A 17,708-nucleotide genomic window follows, 5' to 3' on the forward strand; every position below is an offset into this window, starting at 1 on the left:
AAGCAGGTCGAAGAAAATGTTTTAAATGAACTTTTAAAAATGCTGTCAAAAACAATCAATGACAGTGAAACCTTAACACAAACAATTACAGAAATGGAAATGACAAAATGTATAAAAACTTTTAAAAACCACAAAAGCCCAGGAGAGGATGGACTCCCTGTGGAATTTTATTGGACTTTCTGGGACATTTTAACCCCTGACTTGCTTGCTGTTTTTAACGACTTTGACACAATGACGACACTTCCCGACAGTTTTAGAGTAGGAATAGTTACACTTTTACACAAAGACAAAGACAAGACGGACATCCGGAACTGGAGACCAATTACACTTTTAAATGTTGATTGTAAACTTTTTAGTAAGATTTTAGCATCACGTATGTCTCCTTTTTTAGATGGGCTGATCCACCCGGATCAAGCCTGTGCCGTCCCTGGGAGGAAGATCACAGACAACCTCATACTGATCCGAGACACCATCTGTCTGGCGAGAGACAGAAACATCCGACTTTTAGTATTAAATTTAGATTTTGAAAAAGCCTTTGATCGGATCTCGCACCAGTACCTCTTCAAGGTACTGCAAAAGATGGGTTTTCCACAGAAATACTTGGATTGGGTGGGCCTGCTATACCGGGATATAACAAGCAGATTTGTTGTTAACGGGCATCTGACAAAAGCAGTAAATATCCGCTGCGGTGTCCGACAGGGATGTCCGTTATCTGCCCTCTTGTATGTGGCTTGCATTGAACCTCTGGCACAGGTCTTGAGAAGGGACAAATGGATCAGGGGGGTGCCAATTCCGGGTAGTGGAGGGAGGGAAGCAAAATGTTTTTTATATATGGACGATTTTAGTATTCTCTGTTCTGACCTCCTCTCTCTCCACAGAACTTTAGACCTGACTGACTGGTTTGGACTGGCCTCTGGGTCCAAGCTCAACAGAGACAAGACCCATGCCCACTTCTATGGACCTTGGACTGACGTTGAAAAGACCGGACTACCTCTGACAGTGACCCAGACTGAACTAAAAATACTTGGGGTAAAATTTGACAAACACGGGGAGGGGGCGACAAATTGGAACCAGGTGTTAGGTAAAGTTAGTCAAAGACTGGGATACTGGGGACTAAGACGACTGACTTTTGAAGGGAAGATTTTAATCATAAAGACAGTTATAGTACCTCTTTTTTTATTGGTATGTTCAGTTTTTACCCCGCCTAGGAGGGTGCTTTTAACTGTTGAAAGGAAGCTCTTTTATTTTTTATGGCGCTCAAAAACCGAAAGGTTAAAGAGAGCGACCATGAAAAAGGAAAGAGAAAAGGGAGGGAAAGGGTTTCCAGACCTCAGACTGGTACTCGGAGGACATTACACATCCCTCCACCTAAAAATAGTAACCGCCCCATCCAGAAATCCAAAAACCGTAGCTATGACACGTTTCTGGATGGGGTACTATCTCCGACGGTTGGGACTGGTGAAGTGGGACCTCCGAGTGCCAGTGTCTTTTAACATGCCACCCTCCTATGGTTTTATCGAGAAATTTTTAAAGGGTTTTAATCTTGAGGGAGATGTACATGTTTTAAGTAGATTGAACTCTCTTGTGTCTCTTGTGCAGGAGCGGGAACCAGTGAGTCCAGTGCGTGGGCTTACCCAAGGTGAGCCCAGCACAGTTTGGAAGAATGTGAACCACCCTGCCCTCACTAACGGACTACGGGATCTGTCCTGGATGGTGGCCCACGAGATCCTCCCGGTCAGGTCCGTCATGCACTCCCGAGGAATGGCAGCGCATTCAACCTGCCCACGGCCAGGGTGTGGCGCCTCTGAGTCAGTGAGGCATGTCTTCTGGGAGTGCAGTTCTGCTGTCGAGCTGTGGGCACTGGCCGGTTCCTTGAAATTCCCGAACTTGCCAACAGGTGGAGACCTGACAGCCCAGATGGTGCTGTATGGGGTGAGCCAGAGAAAGATCCCTGCAAAGGTGTTGGCAGGTTACTGGCTCACCCTAGCCGCGATAAAAGAAAGCCTGTGGTCCTCCAGAAACCTGTTGGTGAGGAAGCAGAGGCAGACTCCCCCCGTGGCTGTGCTCCGCAGGGCCTCTCTAACCATCAACACCATGAGTGAAAGCGGCGGGCCCCGGACACAGTCGCAAAGAAGCGTCGTCTCTGCTTCACCGGACGAAGGAACCGGAGCCACACGGTGAAGCTCAAGGCAGAGGCGGACCATGGCTCTCCGGGTGTGGCTGGTGGGTAGGAGCAATGGGGAGGAAGGCTCTGTTCACCTGGGGACGGACCAGTTTTCCGTTGGAGGGGGAAGCGGTGGGGAACATATCTTGGACTCGCCCCGCTCCTGCACAACAGCCAAGAGAGAAGAGAAAGGAAATTGTTTTTATACCTTGTTTTAGTATCTCTTTTAACTGTATGTTTTTCATTTTTAAATCCCTTTAAAAATGTGAAAAGACACTGAACTGCCAATAAAAAATTCTTGAAAATCAAAAAATCTGTTCTTATCAGTTTAATATCTGATACGTCTCCTATATGGAGACCATATTTTAAATTGATTTTTGGACATGGGAGAAGGGCCAGGGGCTTGCTCCACCCTCTCTGCGCATTGACCCGGTATTGCATTATCTCTGGGAACAGTGCAAAAACCTAAAAGTTGTATGGAAATTAAGTGTACAAACCCCTCAAGCGGTTGGCCAAGGCCTTTCCCAATTGATGTGGAGTGTTCAAGTGAGGAGAAGGATGGGGGTATTTCGTTCCTTACCCTTCCTGGTTCCCTTCTCTGTATGGCTCCTTACCCTGTATGGTTCCTTACTCTGTCTGGTTCCTTTCATAGTGTTGCTCCTTACTCTGCCTTGTTCCTTACCCTATATGGTTCCTTACTCTGTCTGGTTCCTTTCATAGTGTGGCTCCTTACTCTGCCTTGTTCCTTACCCTATATGGTTCCTTAATCTGTCTGGTTCCTTTCATAGTGTTGCTCTCCTTACTAGGTCTGGGTTCTTACTCTGTGTGGCTCCTTACTCTGCCTTGTTCCTTACCCTGTGTGGCTCATTACTCCCCACCATGAGTAAGAACAAGGGATTATTTCCAGGCCATCAAGTCTATGAGCTCTACAATTCATACTTACCTGGCAGGGGAGACACCATGATCAGGAAGGTGGTTCACCCAAGGCGAGGCCCGGCCATTGCACTCTAGGTCATGCTGACCTTTGCGAATTCCCCAAATGTGGGAATCTCGACTGCATAATTTCTGGTAGTGGGGGACTGCGTTCGCGCTCTCCCCCTTTCATCACTTGTTAAAGAATGCTTTAGTTTGATGCAAGCTCGTGTGGAACACTCAGCCGAGGCTTGTCCTTGTCTGTAGGGTTTAACAAGTTGCCGGGTAGGTTGGAATCACCTTCTGGGATCAAGTTAAAATCGCGCTCTCAGTGAATGACCTTTGTCGACCTTCTTAGCACTGGACTGATCTCAAACTGTTGGCCCAGGCCTTTCCCAATTGATGTGGAGCATTCCAGTGAGGAGAAGGAGATCTGGTTCCTTACCCTGCCTGGTTCCTTTCTCTGTATGGCTCCTTACCCTGTTTGGCTCCTTACTCTGTGTTGTTCCTTACCCTGTGTGGCTCCTTACTCTGTGTTGCTCCTTACTCTGTCTTGTCCCTTACTCTGTGTGGCTCCTTACTCTGTGTGGCTCCTTACTCTGTGTTGTTCCTTACCCTGTGTTGCTCCTTACTCTGTGTTGCTCCTTACTCTGTCTGGTTCCTTACTCTGTGTTGTTCCTTACTCTGTCTGGTTACTTACTCTGTGTGGCTCCTTACTTTGTCAGGTTCCTTTCTTTGTGTGGCTCCTTACCCTGTGTGGTTCCTTACCCTGTGTGGTTCCTTACCCTATGTGGCTCCCTACCTTTTCTGGTTCTTTACCCTTTGTGGCCCCGTAAGTGGCTCTCGTTGACCTTTCGAGCCCCTCTAAAAGGTCATGCACATGGTTGCCATCGCTTCTCGGCCTTTTGGCTAAGATCAAGTGTAGTATCTGTTCTTATCAGTTTAATATCTGATACGTCTCCTATATGGAGACCATATATTAAATTGATTTTTGGACATGGGAGAAGGGCCAGGGGCTTGCTCCACCCTCTCTGCGCATTGACCCGGTATTGCATTATCTCTGGGAACAGTGCAAAAACCTAAAAGTTGTATGGAAATTAAGTGTACAAACCCCTCAAGCGGTTGGCCAAGGCCTTTCCCAATTGATGTGGAGTGTTCAAGTGAGGAGAAGGATGGGGGTATTTCGTTCCTTACCCTTCCTGGTTCCCTTCTCTGTATGGCTCCTTACCCTGTATGGTTCCTTACTCTGTCTGGTTCCTTTCATAGTGTTGCTCCTTACTCTGCCTTGTTCCTTACCCTATATGGTTCCTTACTCTGTCTGGTTCCTTTCATAGTGTGGCTCCTTACTCTGCCTTGTTCCTTACCCTATATGGTTCCTTAATCTGTCTGGTTCCTTTCATAGTGTTGCTCTCCTTACTAGGTCTGGGTTCTTACTCTGTGTGGCTCCTTACTCTGCCTTGTTCCTTACCCTGTGTGGCTCATTACTCCCCACCATGAGTAAGAACAAGGGATTATTTCCAGGCCATCAAGTCTATGAGCTCTACAATTCATACTTACCTGGCAGGGGAGACACCATGATCAGGAAGGTGGTTCACCCAAGGCGAGGCCCGGCCATTGCACTCTAGGTCATGCTGACCTTTGCGAATTCCCCAAATGTGGGAATCTCGACTGCATAATTTCTGGTAGTGGGGGACTGCGTTCGCGCTCTCCCCCGTTCATCACTTGTTAAAGAATGCTTTAGTTTGATGCAAGCTCGTGTGGAACACTCAGCCGAGGCTTGTCCTTGTCTGTAGGGTTTAACAAGTTGCCGGGTAGGTTGGAATCACCTTCTGGGATCAAGTTAAAATCGCGCTCTCAGTGAATGACCTTTGTCGACCTTCTTAGCACTGGACTGATCTCAAAATCTGGAAATCTGGTTCCTTACCCTGCCTGGTTCCTTTCTCTGTATGGCTCCTTACCCTGTCTGGTTCCTTAACCTGTTTGGCTCCTTACTCTGTGTTGTTCCTTACCCTGTGTGGCTCCATACTCTGTGTTGCTCCTTACTCTGTCTTGTCCCTTACTCTGTGTGGCTCCTTACTCTGTGTTGTTCCTTACCCTGTGTTGCTCCTTACTCTATGTTGCTCCTTACTCTGTCTGGTTCCTTACTCTGTGTTGTTCCTTACTCTGTCTGGTTACTTACTCTGTGTGGCTCCTTACTTTGTCAGGTTCCTTTCTTTGTGTGGCTCCTTACCCTGTGTGGTTCCTTACCCTGTGTGGTTCCTTACCCTATGTGGCTCCCTACCTTTTCTGGTTCTTTACCCTTTGTGGCCCCGTAAGTGGCTCTCGTTGACCTTTCGAGCCCCTCTAAAAGGTCATGCACATGGTTGCCATCGCTTCTCGGCCTTTTGGCTAAGATCAAGTGTAGTATCTGTTCTTATCAGTTTAATATCTGATACGTCTCCTATATGGAGACCATATATTAAATTGATTTTTGGACATGGGAGAAGGGCCAGGGGCTTGCTCCACCCTCTCTGCGCATTGACCCGGTATTGCATTATCTCTGGGAACAGTGCAAAAACCTAAAAGTTGTATGGAAATTAAGTGTACAAACCCCTCAAGCGGTTGGCCAAGGCCTTTCCCAATTGATGTGGAGTGTTCAAGTGAGGAGAAGGATGGGGGTATTTCGTTCCTTACCCTTCCTGGTTCCCTTCTCTGTATGGCTCCTTACCCTGTATGGTTCCTTACTCTGTCTGGTTCCTTTCATAGTGTTGCTCCTTACTCTGCCTTGTTCCTTACCCTATATGGTTCCTTACTCTGTCTGGTTCCTTTCATAGTGTGGCTCCTTACTCTGCCTTGTTCCTTACCCTATATGGTTCCTTAATCTGTCTGGTTCCTTTCATAGTGTTGCTCTCCTTACTAGGTCTGGGTTCTTACTCTGTGTGGCTCCTTACTCTGCCTTGTTCCTTACCCTGTGTGGCTCATTACTCCCCACCATGAGTAAGAACAAGGGATTATTTCCAGGCCATCAAGTCTATGAGCTCTACAATTCATACTTACCTGGCAGGGGAGACACCATGATCAGGAAGGTGGTTCACCCAAGGCGAGGCCCGGCCATTGCACTCTAGGTCATGCTGACCTTTGCGAATTCCCCAAATGTGGGAATCTCGACTGCATAATTTCTGGTAGTGGGGGACTGCGTTCGCGCTCTCCCCCGTTCATCACTTGTTAAAGAATGCTTTAGTTTGATGCAAGCTCGTGTGGAACACTCAGCCGAGGCTTGTCCTTGTCTGTAGGGTTTAACAAGTTGCCGGGTAGGTTGGAATCACCTTCTGGGATCAAGTTAAAATCGCGCTCTCAGTGAATGACCTTTGTCGACCTTCTTAGCACTGGACTGATCTCAAACTGTTGGCCCAGGCCTTTCCCAATTGATGTGGAGCATTCCAGTGAGGAGAAGGAGATCTGGTTCCTTACCCTGCCTGGTTCCTTTCTCTGTATGGCTCCTTACCCTGTTTGGCTCCTTACTCTGTGTTGTTCCTTACCCTGTGTGGCTCCTTACTCTGTGTTGCTCCTTACTCTGTCTTGTCCCTTACTCTGTGTGGCTCCTTACTCTGTGTGGCTCCTTACTCTGTGTTGTTCCTTACCCTGTGTTGCTCCTTACTCTGTGTTGCTCCTTACTCTGTCTGGTTCCTTACTCTGTGTTGTTCCTTACTCTGTCTGGTTACTTACTCTGTGTGGCTCCTTACTTTGTCAGGTTCCTTTCTTTGTGTGGCTCCTTACCCTGTGTGGTTCCTTTCCCTGTGTGGTTCCTTACCCTATGTGGCTCCCTACCTTTTCTGGTTCTTTACCCTTTGTGGCCCCGTAAGTGGCTCTCGTTGACCTTTCGAGCCCCTCTAAAAGGTCATGCACATGGTTGCCATCGCTTCTCGGCCTTTTGGCTAAGATCAAGTGTAGTATCTGTTCTTATCAGTTTAATATCTGATACGTCTCCTATATGGAGACCATATATTAAATTGATTTTTGGACATGGGAGAAGGGCCAGGGGCTTGCTCCACCCTCTCTGCGCATTGACCCGGTATTGCATTATCTCTGGGAACAGTGCAAAAACCTAAAAGTTGTATGGAAATTAAGTGTACAAACCCCTCAAGCGGTTGGCCAAGGCCTTTCCCAATTGATGTGGAGTGTTCAAGTGAGGAGAAGGATGGGGGTATTTCGTTCCTTACCCTTCCTGGTTCCCTTCTCTGTATGGCTCCTTACCCTGTATGGTTCCTTACTCTGTCTGGTTCCTTTCATAGTGTTGCTCCTTACTCTGCCTTGTTCCTTACCCTATATGGTTCCTTACTCTGTCTGGTTCCTTTCATAGTGTGGCTCCTTACTCTGCCTTGTTCCTTACCCTATATGGTTCCTTAATCTGTCTGGTTCCTTTCATAGTGTTGCTCTCCTTACTAGGTCTGGGTTCTTACTCTGTGTGGCTCCTTACTCTGCCTTGTTCCTTACCCTGTGTGGCTCATTACTCCCCACCATGAGTAAGAACAAGGGATTATTTCCAGGCCATCAAGTCTATGAGCTCTACAATTCATACTTACCTGGCAGGGGAGACACCATGATCAGGAAGGTGGTTCACCCAAGGCGAGGCCCGGCCATTGCACTCTAGGTCATGCTGACCTTTGCGAATTCCCCAAATGTGGGAATCTCGACTGCATAATTTCTGGTAGTGGGGGACTGCGTTCGCGCTCTCCCCCGTTCATCACTTGTTAAAGAATGCTTTAGTTTGATGCAAGCTCGTGTGGAACACTCAGCCGAGGCTTGTCCTTGTCTGTAGGGTTTAACAAGTTGCCGGGTAGGTTGGAATCACCTTCTGGGATCAAGTTAAAATCGCGCTCTCAGTGAATGACCTTTGTCGACCTTCTTAGCACTGGACTGATCTCAAACTGTTGGCCCAGGCCTTTCCCAATTGATGTGGAGCATTCCAGTGAGGAGAAGGAGATCTGGTTCCTTACCCTGCCTGGTTCCTTTCTCTGTATGGCTCCTTACCCTGTTTGGCTCCTTACTCTGTGTTGTTCCTTACCCTGTGTGGCTCCTTACTCTGTGTTGCTCCTTACTCTGTCTTGTCCCTTACTCTGTGTGGCTCCTTACTCTGTGTGGCTCCTTACTCTGTGTTGTTCCTTACCCTGTGTTGCTCCTTACTCTGTGTTGCTCCTTACTCTGTCTGGTTCCTTACTCTGTGTTGTTCCTTACTCTGTCTGGTTACTTACTCTGTGTGGCTCCTTACTTTGTCAGGTTCCTTTCTTTGTGTGGCTCCTTACCCTGTGTGGTTCCTTTCCCTGTGTGGTTCCTTACCCTATGTGGCTCCCTACCTTTTCTGGTTCTTTACCCTTTGTGGCCCCGTAAGTGGCTCTCGTTGACCTTTCGAGCCCCTCTAAAAGGTCATGCACATGGTTGCCATCGCTTCTCGGCCTTTTGGCTAAGATCAAGTGTAGTATCTGTTCTTATCAGTTTAATATCTGATACGTCTCCTATATGGAGACCATATATTAAATTGATTTTTGGACATGGGAGAAGGGCCAGGGGCTTGCTCCACCCTCTCTGCGCATTGACCCGGTATTGCATTATCTCTGGGAACAGTGCAAAAACCTAAAAGTTGTATGGAAATTAAGTGTACAAACCCCTCAAGCGGTTGGCCAAGGCCTTTCCCAATTGATGTGGAGTGTTCAAGTGAGGAGAAGGATGGGGGTATTTCGTTCCTTACCCTTCCTGGTTCCCTTCTCTGTATGGCTCCTTACCCTGTATGGTTCCTTACTCTGTCTGGTTCCTTTCATAGTGTTGCTCCTTACTCTGCCTTGTTCCTTACCCTATATGGTTCCTTACTCTGTCTGGTTCCTTTCATAGTGTGGCTCCTTACTCTGCCTTGTTCCTTACCCTATATGGTTCCTTAATCTGTCTGGTTCCTTTCATAGTGTTGCTCTCCTTACTAGGTCTGGGTTCTTACTCTGTGTGGCTCCTTACTCTGCCTTGTTCCTTACCCTGTGTGGCTCATTACTCCCCACCATGAGTAAGAACAAGGGATTATTTCCAGGCCATCAAGTCTATGAGCTCTACAATTCATACTTACCTGGCAGGGGAGACACCATGATCAGGAAGGTGGTTCACCCAAGGCGAGGCCCGGCCATTGCACTCTAGGTCATGCTGACCTTTGCGAATTCCCCAAATGTGGGAATCTCGACTGCATAATTTCTGGTAGTGGGGGACTGCGTTCGCGCTCTCCCCCGTTCATCACTTGTTAAAGAATGCTTTAGTTTGATGCAAGCTCGTGTGGAACACTCAGCCGAGGCTTGTCCTTGTCTGTAGGGTTTAACAAGTTGCCGGGTAGGTTGGAATCACCTTCTGGGATCAAGTTAAAATCGCGCTCTCAGTGAATGACCTTTGTCGACCTTCTTAGCACTGGACTGATCTCAAACTGTTGGCCCAGGCCTTTCCCAATTGATGTGGAGCATTCCAGTGAGGAGAAGGAGATCTGGTTCCTTACCCTGCCTGGTTCCTTTCTCTGTATGGCTCCTTACCCTGTTTGGCTCCTTACTCTGTGTTGTTCCTTACCCTGTGTGGCTCCTTACTCTGTGTTGCTCCTTACTCTGTCTTGTCCCTTACTCTGTGTGGCTCCTTACTCTGTGTGGCTCCTTACTCTGTGTTGTTCCTTACCCTGTGTTGCTCCTTACTCTGTGTTGCTCCTTACTCTGTCTGGTTCCTTACTCTGTGTTGTTCCTTACTCTGTCTGGTTACTTACTCTGTGTGGCTCCTTACTTTGTCAGGTTCCTTTCTTTGTGTGGCTCCTTACCCTGTGTGGTTCCTTACCCTGTGTGGTTCCTTACCCTATGTGGCTCCCTACCTTTTCTGGTTCTTTACCCTTTGTGGCCCCGTAAGTGGCTCTCGTTGACCTTTCGAGCCCCTCTAAAAGGTCATGCACATGGTTGCCATCGCTTCTCGGCCTTTTGGCTAAGATCAAGTGTAGTATCTGTTCTTATCAGTTTAATATCTGATACGTCTCCTATATGGAGACCATATATTAAATTGATTTTTGGACATGAGAGAAGGGCCAGGGGCTTGCTCCACCCTCTCTGCGCATTGACCCGGTATTGCATTATCTCTGGGAACAGTGCAAAAACCTAAAAGTTGTATGGAAATTAAGTGTACAAACCCCCAGTGGTTGGCCAAGGCCTTTCCCAATTGATGTGGAGTGTTCAAGTGAGGAGAAGGATGGGGGTATTTCGTTCCTTACCCTTCCTGGTTCCCTTCTCTGTATGGCTCCTTACCCTGTATGGTTCCTTACTCTGTCTGGTTCCTTTCATAGTGTTGCTCCTTACTCTGCCTTGTTCCTTACCCTATATGGTTCCTTACTCTGTCTGGTTCCTTTCATAGTGTGGCTCCTTACTCTGCCTTGTTCCTTACCCTATATGGTTCCTTAATCTGTCTGGTTCCTTTCATAGTGTTGCTCTCCTTACTAGGTCTGGGTTCTTACTCTGTGTGGCTCCTTACTCTGCCTTGTTCCTTACCCTGTGTGGCTCATTACTCCCCACCATGAGTAAGAACAAGGGATTATTTCCAGGCCATCAAGTCTATGAGCTCTACAATTCATACTTACCTGGCAGGGGAGACACCATGATCAGGAAGGTGGTTCACCCAAGGCGAGGCCCGGCCATTGCACTCTAGGTCATGCTGACCTTTGCGAATTCCCCAAATGTGGGAATCTCGACTGCATAATTTCTGGTAGTGGGGGACTGCGTTCGCGCTCTCCCCCGTTCATCACTTGTTAAAGAATGCTTTAGTTTGATGCAAGCTCGTGTGGAACACTCAGCCGAGGCTTGTCCTTGTCTGTAGGGTTTAACAAGTTGCCGGGTAGGTTGGAATCACCTTCTGGGATCAAGTTAAAATCGCGCTCTCAGTGAATGACCTTTGTCGACCTTCTTAGCACTGGACTGATCTCAAACTGTTGGCCCAGGCCTTTCCCAATTGATGTGGAGCATTCCAGTGAGGAGAAGGAGATCTGGTTCCTTACCCTGCCTGGTTCCTTTCTCTGTATGGCTCCTTACCCTGTTTGGCTCCTTACTCTGTGTTGTTCCTTACCCTGTGTGGCTCCTTACTCTGTGTTGCTCCTTACTCTGTCTTGTCCCTTACTCTGTGTGGCTCCTTACTCTGTGTGGCTAAGATCAAGTGTAGTATCTGTTCTTATCAGTTTAATATCTGATACGTCTCCTATATGGAGACCATATATTAAATTGATTTTTGGACATGGGAGAAGGGCCAGGGGCTTGCTCCACCCTCTCTGCGCATTGACCCGGTATTGCATTATCTCTGGGAACAGTGCAAAAACCTAAAAGTTGTATGGAAATTAAGTGTACAAACCCCTCAAGCGGTTGGCCAAGGCCTTTCCCAATTGATGTGGAGTGTTCAAGTGAGGAGAAGGATGGGGGTATTTCGTTCCTTACCCTTCCTGGTTCCCTTCTCTGTATGGCTCCTTACCCTGTATGGTTCCTTACTCTGTCTGGTTCCTTTCATAGTGTTGCTCCTTACTCTGCCTTGTTCCTTACCCTATATGGTTCCTTACTCTGTCTGGTTCCTTTCATAGTGTGGCTCCTTACTCTGCCTTGTTCCTTACCCTATATGGTTCCTTAATCTGTCTGGTTCCTTTCATAGTGTTGCTCTCCTTACTAGGTCTGGGTTCTTACTCTGTGTGGCTCCTTACTCTGCCTTGTTCCTTACCCTGTGTGGCTCATTACTCCCCACCATGAGTAAGAACAAGGGATTATTTCCAGGCCATCAAGTCTATGAGCTCTACAATTCATACTTACCTGGCAGGGGAGACACCATGATCAGGAAGGTGGTTCACCCAAGGCGAGGCCCGGCCATTGCACTCTAGGTCATGCTGACCTTTGCGAATTCCCCAAATGTGGGAATCTCGACTGCATAATTTCTGGTAGTGGGGGACTGCGTTCGCGCTCTCCCCCGTTCATCACTTGTTAAAGAATGCTTTAGTTTGATGCAAGCTCGTGTGGAACACTCAGCCGAGGCTTGTCCTTGTCTGTAGGGTTTAACAAGTTGCCGGGTAGGTTGGAATCACCTTCTGGGATCAAGTTAAAATCGCGCTCTCAGTGAATGACCTTTGTCGACCTTCTTAGCACTGGACTGATCTCAAACTGTTGGCCCAGGCCTTTCCCAATTGATGTGGAGCATTCCAGTGAGGAGAAGGAGATCTGGTTCCTTACCCTGCCTGGTTCCTTTCTCTGTATGGCTCCTTACCCTGTTTGGCTCCTTACTCTGTGTTGTTCCTTACCCTGTGTGGCTCCTTACTCTGTGTTGCTCCTTACTCTGTCTTGTCCCTTACTCTGTGTGGCTCCTTACTCTGTGTGGCTCCTTACTCTGTGTTGTTCCTTACCCTGTGTTGCTCCTTACTCTGTGTTGCTCCTTACTCTGTCTGGTTCCTTACTCTGTGTTGTTCCTTACTCTGTCTGGTTACTTACTCTGTGTGGCTCCTTACTTTGTCAGGTTCCTTTCTTTGTGTGGCTCCTTACCCTGTGTGGTTCCTTACCCTGTGTGGTTCCTTACCCTATGTGGCTCCCTACCTTTTCTGGTTCTTTACCCTTTGTGGCCCCGTAAGTGGCTCTCGTTGACCTTTCGAGCCCCTCTAAAAGGTCATGCACATGGTTGCCATCGCTTCTCGGCCTTTTGGCTAAGATCAAGTGTAGTATCTGTTCTTATCAGTTTAATATCTGATACGTCTCCTATATGGAGACCATATATTAAATTGATTTTTGGACATGGGAGAAGGGCCAGGGGCTTGCTCCACCCTCTCTGCGCATTGACCCGGTATTGCATTATCTCTGGGAACAGTGCAAAAACCTAAAAGTTGTATGGAAATTAAGTGTACAAACCCCTCAAGCGGTTGGCCAAGGCCTTTCCCAATTGATGTGGAGTGTTCAAGTGAGGAGAAGGATGGGGGTATTTCGTTCCTTACCCTTCCTGGTTCCCTTCTCTGTATGGCTCCTTACCCTGTATGGTTCCTTACTCTGTCTGGTTCCTTTCATAGTGTTGCTCCTTACTCTGCCTTGTTCCTTACCCTATATGGTTCCTTACTCTGTCTGGTTCCTTTCATAGTGTGGCTCCTTACTCTGCCTTGTTCCTTACCCTATATGGTTCCTTAATCTGTCTGGTTCCTTTCATAGTGTTGCTCTCCTTACTAGGTCTGGGTTCTTACTCTGTGTGGCTCCTTACTCTGCCTTGTTCCTTACCCTGTGTGGCTCATTACTCCCCACCATGAGTAAGAACAAGGGATTATTTCCAGGCCATCAAGTCTATGAGCTCTACAATTCATACTTACCTGGCAGGGGAGACACCATGATCAGGAAGGTGGTTCACCCAAGGCGAGGCCCGGCCATTGCACTCTAGGTCATGCTGACCTTTGCGAATTCCCCAAATGTGGGAATCTCGACTGCATAATTTCTGGTAGTGGGGGACTGCGTTCGCGCTCTCCCCCGTTCATCACTTGTTAAAGAATGCTTTAGTTTGATGCAAGCTCGTGTGAATGACCTTTGTCGACCTTCTTAGCACTGGACTGATCTCAAACTGTTGGCCCAGGCCTTTCCCAATTGATGTGGAGCATTCCAGTGAGGAGAAGGAGATCTGGTTCCTTACCCTGCCTGGTTCCTTTCTCTGTATGGCTCCTTACCCTGTCTGGTTCCTTACCCTGTTTGGCTCCTTACTCTGTGTTGTTCCTTACCCTGTGTGGCTCCTTACTCTGTGTTGCTCCTTACTCTGTCTTGTCCCTTACTCTGTGTGGCTCCTTACTCTGTGTGGCTCCTTACTCTGTGTTGTTCCTTACCCTGTGTTGCTCCTTACTCTGTGTTGCTCCTTACTCTGTCTGGTTCCTTACTCTGTGTTGTTCCTTACTCTGTCTGGTTACTTACTCTGTGTGGCTCCTTACTTTGTCAGGTTCCTTTCTTTGTGTGGCTCCTTACCCTGTGTGGTTCCTTACCCTGTGTGGTTCCTTACCCTATGTGGCTCCCTACCTTTTCTGGTTCTTTACCCTTTGTGGCCCCGTAAGTGGCTCTCGTTGACCTTTCGAGCCCCTCTAAAAGGTCATGCACATGGTTGCCATCGCTTCTCGGCCTTTTGGCTAAGATCAAGTGTAGTATCTGTTCTTATCAGTTTAATATCTGATACGTCTCCTATATGGAGACCATATATTAAATTGATTTTTGGACATGGGAGAAGGGCCAGGGGCTTGCTCCACCCTCTCTGCGCATTGACCCGGTATTGCATTATCTCTGGGAACAGTGCAAAAACCTAAAAGTTGTATGGAAATTAAGTGTACAAACCCCTCAAGCGGTTGGCCAAGGCCTTTCCCAATTGATGTGGAGTGTTCAAGTGAGGAGAAGGATGGGGGTATTTCGTTCCTTACCCTTCCTGGTTCCCTTCTCTGTATGGCTCCTTACCCTGTATGGTTCCTTACTCTGTCTGGTTCCTTTCATAGTGTTGCTCCTTACTCTGCCTTGTTCCTTACCCTATATGGTTCCTTACTCTGTCTGGTTCCTTTCATAGTGTGGCTCCTTACTCTGCCTTGTTCCTTACCCTATATGGTTCCTTAATCTGTCTGGTTCCTTTCATAGTGTTGCTCTCCTTACTAGGTCTGGGTTCTTACTCTGTGTGGCTCCTTACTCTGCCTTGTTCCTTACCCTGTGTGGCTCATTACTCCCCACCATGAGTAAGAACAAGGGATTATTTCCAGGCCATCAAGTCTATGAGCTCTACAATTCATACTTACCTGGCAGGGGAGACACCATGATCAGGAAGGTGGTTCACCCAAGGCGAGGCCCGGCCATTGCACTCTAGGTCATGCTGACCTTTGCGAATTCCCCAAATGTAGGAATCTCGACTGCATAATTTCTGGTAGTGGGGGACTGCGTTCGCGCTCTCCCCCGTTCATCACTTGTTAAAGAATGCTTTAGTTTGATGCAAGCTCGTGTGGAACACTCAGCCGAGGCTTGTCCTTGTCTGTAGGGTTTAACAAGTTGCCGGGTAGGTTGGAATCACCTTCTGGGATCAAGTTAAAATCGCGCTCTCAGTGAATGACCTTTGTCGACCTTCTTAGCACTGGACTGATCTCAAACTGTTGGCCCAGGCCTTTCCCAATTGATGTGGAGCATTCCAGTGAGGAGAAGGAGATCTGGTTCCTTACCCTGCCTGGTTCCTTTCTCTGTATGGCTCCTTACCCTGTTTGGCTCCTTACTCTGTGTTGTTCCTTACCCTGTGTGGCTCCTTACTCTGTGTTGCTCCTTACTCTGTCTTGTCCCTTACTCTGTGTGGCTCCTTACTCTGTGTGGCTCCTTACTCTGTGTTGTTCCTTACCCTGTGTTGCTCCTTACTCTGTGTTGCTCCTTACTCTGTCTGGTTCCTTACTCTGTGTTGTTCCTTACTCTGTCTGGTTACTTACTCTGTGTGGCTCCTTACTTTGTCAGGTTCCTTTCTTTGTGTGGCTCCTTACCCTGTGTGGTTCCTTACCCTGTGTGGTTCCTTACCCTATGTGGCTCCCTACCTTTTCTGGTTCTTTACCCTTTGTGGCCCCGTAAGTGGCTCTCGTTGACCTTTCGAGCCCCTCTAAAAGGTCATGCACATGGTTGCCATCGCTTCTCGGCCTTTTGGCTAAGATCAAGTGTAGTATCTGTTCTTATCAGTTTAATATCTGATACGTCTCCTATATGGAGACCATATATTAAATTGATTTTTGGACATGGGAGAAGGGCCAGGGGCTTGCTCCACCCTCTCTGCGCATTGACCCGGTATTGCATTATCTCTGGGAACAGTGCAAAAACCTAAAAGTTGTATGGAAATTAAGTGTACAAACCCCTCAAGCGGTTGGCCAAGGCCTTTCCCAATTGATGTGGAGTGTTCAAGTGAGGAGAAGGATGGGGGTATTTCGTTCCTTACCCTTCCTGGTTCCCTTCTCTGTATGGCTCCTTACCCTGTATGGTTCCTTACTCTGTCTGGTTCCTTTCATAGTGTTGCTCCTTACTCTGCCTTGTTCCTTACCCTATATGGTTCCTTACTCTGTCTGGTTCCTTTCATAGTGTGGCTCCTTACTCTGCCTTGTTCCTTACCCTATATGGTTCCTTAATCTGTCTGGTTCCTTTCATAGTGTTGCTCTCCTTACTAGGTCTGGGTTCTTACTCTGTGTGGCTCCTTACTCTGCCTTGTTCCTTACCCTGTGTGGCTCATTACTCCCCACCATGAGTAAGAACAAGGGATTATTTCCAGGCCATCAAGTCTATGAGCTCTACAATTCATACTTACCTGGCAGGGGAGACACCATGATCAGGAAGGTGGTTCACCCAAGGCGAGGCCCGGCCATTGCACTCTAGGTCATGCTGACCTTTGCGAATTCCCCAAATGTGGGAATCTCGACTGCATAATTTCTGGTAGTGGGGGACTGCGTTCGCGCTCTCCCCCGTTCATCACTTGTTAAAGAATGCTTTAGTTTGATGCAAGCTCGTGTGAATGACCTTTGTCGACCTTCTTAGCACTGGACTGATCTCAAACTGTTGGCCCAGGCCTTTCCCAATTGATGTGGAGCATTCCAGTGAGGAGAAGGAGATCTGGTTCCTTACCCTGCCTGGTTCCTTTCTCTGTATGGCTCCTTACCCTGTCTGGTTCCTTACCCTGTTTGGCTCCTTACTCTGTGTTGTTCCTTACCCTGTGTGGCTCCTTACTCTGTGTTGCTCCTTACTCTGTCTTGTCCCTTACTCTCTGTGGCTCCTTACTCTGTGTGGCTCCTTACTCTGTGTTGTTCCTTACCCTGTGTTGCTCCTTACTCTGTGTTGCTCCTTACTCTGTCTGGTTCCTTACTCTGTGTTGTTCCTTACTCTGTCTGGTTACTTACTCTGTGTGGCTCCTTACTTTGTCAGGTTCCTTTCTTTGTGTGGCTCCTTACCCTGTGTGGTTCCTTACCCTGTGTGGTTCCTTACCCTATGTGGCTCCCTACCTTTTCTGGTTCTTTACCCTTTGTGGCCCCGTAAGTGGCTCTCGTTGACCTTTCGAGCCCCTCTAAAAGGTCATGCACATGGTTGCCATCGCTTCTCGGCCTTTTGGCTAAGATCAAGTGTAGTATCTGTTCTTATCAGTTTAATATCTGATACGTCTCCTATATGGAGACCATATATTAAATTGATTTTTGGACATGGGAGAAGGGCCAGGGGCTTGCTCCACCCTCTCTGCGCATTGACCCGGTATTGCATTATCTCTGGGAACAGTGCAAAAACCTAAAAGTTGTATGGAAATTAAGTGTACAAACCCCTCAAGCGGTTGGCCAAGGCCTTTCCCAATTGATGTGGAGTGTTCAAGTGAGGAGAAGGATGGGGGTATTTCGTTCCTTACCCTTCCTGGTTCCCTTCTCTGTATGGCTCCTTACCCTGTATGGTTCCTTACTCTGTCTGGTTCCTTTCATAGTGTTGCTCCTTACTCTGCCTTGTTCCTTACCCTATATGGTTCCTTACTCTGTCTGGTTCCTTTCATAGTGTGGCTCCTTACTCTGCCTTGTTCCTTACCCTATATGGTTCCTTAATCTGTCTGGTTCCTTTCATAGTGTTGCTCTCCTTACTAGGTCTGGGTTCTT

The 17,708-nt window shown here is 47.8% G+C and overlaps 20 non-coding genes and 1 pseudogene across 20 annotated transcripts; all 21 read left to right on the forward strand.

The window, feature by feature from the left end:
- The first annotated feature begins 2,457 nt into the window (after positions 1 to 2,457).
- LOC148073209 (U2 spliceosomal RNA) lies at positions 2,458 to 2,630 on the forward strand (annotated as a pseudogene).
- Positions 2,631 to 3,099: 469 nt separating this feature from the next.
- Positions 3,100 to 3,264, forward strand: LOC148073210 (U1 spliceosomal RNA). Its single transcript, XR_015712185.1, has one exon. It is a non-coding gene; the product is annotated as a U1 spliceosomal RNA (small nuclear RNA).
- A 701-nt stretch (positions 3,265 to 3,965) lies between these two features.
- LOC148073211 (U2 spliceosomal RNA) lies at positions 3,966 to 4,156 on the forward strand. Its single transcript, XR_015712160.1, has one exon. It is a non-coding gene; the product is annotated as a U2 spliceosomal RNA (small nuclear RNA).
- Positions 4,157 to 4,625: 469 nt separating this feature from the next.
- Positions 4,626 to 4,790, forward strand: LOC148073212 (U1 spliceosomal RNA). Its single transcript, XR_015712468.1, has one exon. It is a non-coding gene; the product is annotated as a U1 spliceosomal RNA (small nuclear RNA).
- Positions 4,791 to 5,444: 654 nt separating this feature from the next.
- LOC148073213 (U2 spliceosomal RNA) lies at positions 5,445 to 5,635 on the forward strand. Its single transcript, XR_015712161.1, has one exon. It is a non-coding gene; the product is annotated as a U2 spliceosomal RNA (small nuclear RNA).
- A 469-nt stretch (positions 5,636 to 6,104) lies between these two features.
- LOC148073214 (U1 spliceosomal RNA) lies at positions 6,105 to 6,269 on the forward strand. The gene has a single exon (XR_015712469.1). It is a non-coding gene; the product is annotated as a U1 spliceosomal RNA (small nuclear RNA).
- A 701-nt stretch (positions 6,270 to 6,970) lies between these two features.
- Positions 6,971 to 7,161, forward strand: LOC148073215 (U2 spliceosomal RNA). Its single transcript, XR_015712162.1, has one exon. It is a non-coding gene; the product is annotated as a U2 spliceosomal RNA (small nuclear RNA).
- A 469-nt stretch (positions 7,162 to 7,630) lies between these two features.
- Positions 7,631 to 7,795, forward strand: LOC148073216 (U1 spliceosomal RNA). The gene has a single exon (XR_015712470.1). It is a non-coding gene; the product is annotated as a U1 spliceosomal RNA (small nuclear RNA).
- A 701-nt stretch (positions 7,796 to 8,496) lies between these two features.
- Positions 8,497 to 8,687, forward strand: LOC148073217 (U2 spliceosomal RNA). The gene has a single exon (XR_015712163.1). It is a non-coding gene; the product is annotated as a U2 spliceosomal RNA (small nuclear RNA).
- A 469-nt stretch (positions 8,688 to 9,156) lies between these two features.
- Positions 9,157 to 9,321, forward strand: LOC148073218 (U1 spliceosomal RNA). The gene has a single exon (XR_015712471.1). It is a non-coding gene; the product is annotated as a U1 spliceosomal RNA (small nuclear RNA).
- Positions 9,322 to 10,022: 701 nt separating this feature from the next.
- Positions 10,023 to 10,213, forward strand: LOC148073219 (U2 spliceosomal RNA). The gene has a single exon (XR_015712598.1). It is a non-coding gene; the product is annotated as a U2 spliceosomal RNA (small nuclear RNA).
- A 467-nt stretch (positions 10,214 to 10,680) lies between these two features.
- Positions 10,681 to 10,845, forward strand: LOC148073220 (U1 spliceosomal RNA). Its single transcript, XR_015712472.1, has one exon. It is a non-coding gene; the product is annotated as a U1 spliceosomal RNA (small nuclear RNA).
- A 385-nt stretch (positions 10,846 to 11,230) lies between these two features.
- LOC148073221 (U2 spliceosomal RNA) lies at positions 11,231 to 11,418 on the forward strand. Its single transcript, XR_015712276.1, has one exon. It is a non-coding gene; the product is annotated as a U2 spliceosomal RNA (small nuclear RNA).
- A 469-nt stretch (positions 11,419 to 11,887) lies between these two features.
- Positions 11,888 to 12,052, forward strand: LOC148073222 (U1 spliceosomal RNA). The gene has a single exon (XR_015712473.1). It is a non-coding gene; the product is annotated as a U1 spliceosomal RNA (small nuclear RNA).
- A 701-nt stretch (positions 12,053 to 12,753) lies between these two features.
- LOC148073223 (U2 spliceosomal RNA) lies at positions 12,754 to 12,944 on the forward strand. Its single transcript, XR_015712164.1, has one exon. It is a non-coding gene; the product is annotated as a U2 spliceosomal RNA (small nuclear RNA).
- Positions 12,945 to 13,413: 469 nt separating this feature from the next.
- Positions 13,414 to 13,578, forward strand: LOC148073224 (U1 spliceosomal RNA). Its single transcript, XR_015712474.1, has one exon. It is a non-coding gene; the product is annotated as a U1 spliceosomal RNA (small nuclear RNA).
- Positions 13,579 to 14,196: 618 nt separating this feature from the next.
- Positions 14,197 to 14,387, forward strand: LOC148073225 (U2 spliceosomal RNA). Its single transcript, XR_015712165.1, has one exon. It is a non-coding gene; the product is annotated as a U2 spliceosomal RNA (small nuclear RNA).
- A 469-nt stretch (positions 14,388 to 14,856) lies between these two features.
- Positions 14,857 to 15,021, forward strand: LOC148073226 (U1 spliceosomal RNA). Its single transcript, XR_015712561.1, has one exon. It is a non-coding gene; the product is annotated as a U1 spliceosomal RNA (small nuclear RNA).
- A 701-nt stretch (positions 15,022 to 15,722) lies between these two features.
- LOC148073227 (U2 spliceosomal RNA) lies at positions 15,723 to 15,913 on the forward strand. The gene has a single exon (XR_015712166.1). It is a non-coding gene; the product is annotated as a U2 spliceosomal RNA (small nuclear RNA).
- A 469-nt stretch (positions 15,914 to 16,382) lies between these two features.
- LOC148073228 (U1 spliceosomal RNA) lies at positions 16,383 to 16,547 on the forward strand. The gene has a single exon (XR_015712476.1). It is a non-coding gene; the product is annotated as a U1 spliceosomal RNA (small nuclear RNA).
- A 618-nt stretch (positions 16,548 to 17,165) lies between these two features.
- On the forward strand, positions 17,166 to 17,356 carry LOC148073229 (U2 spliceosomal RNA). The gene has a single exon (XR_015712167.1). It is a non-coding gene; the product is annotated as a U2 spliceosomal RNA (small nuclear RNA).
- Positions 17,357 to 17,708: the final 352 nt, after the last annotated feature.

The sequence above is a fragment of the Callionymus lyra genome, chromosome 8 (assembly GCF_982586985.1).
Source record: "Callionymus lyra chromosome 8, fCalLyr1.hap1.1, whole genome shotgun sequence".
Classification (NCBI taxonomy): Eukaryota; Metazoa; Chordata; class Actinopteri; order Syngnathiformes; family Callionymidae; genus Callionymus; species Callionymus lyra.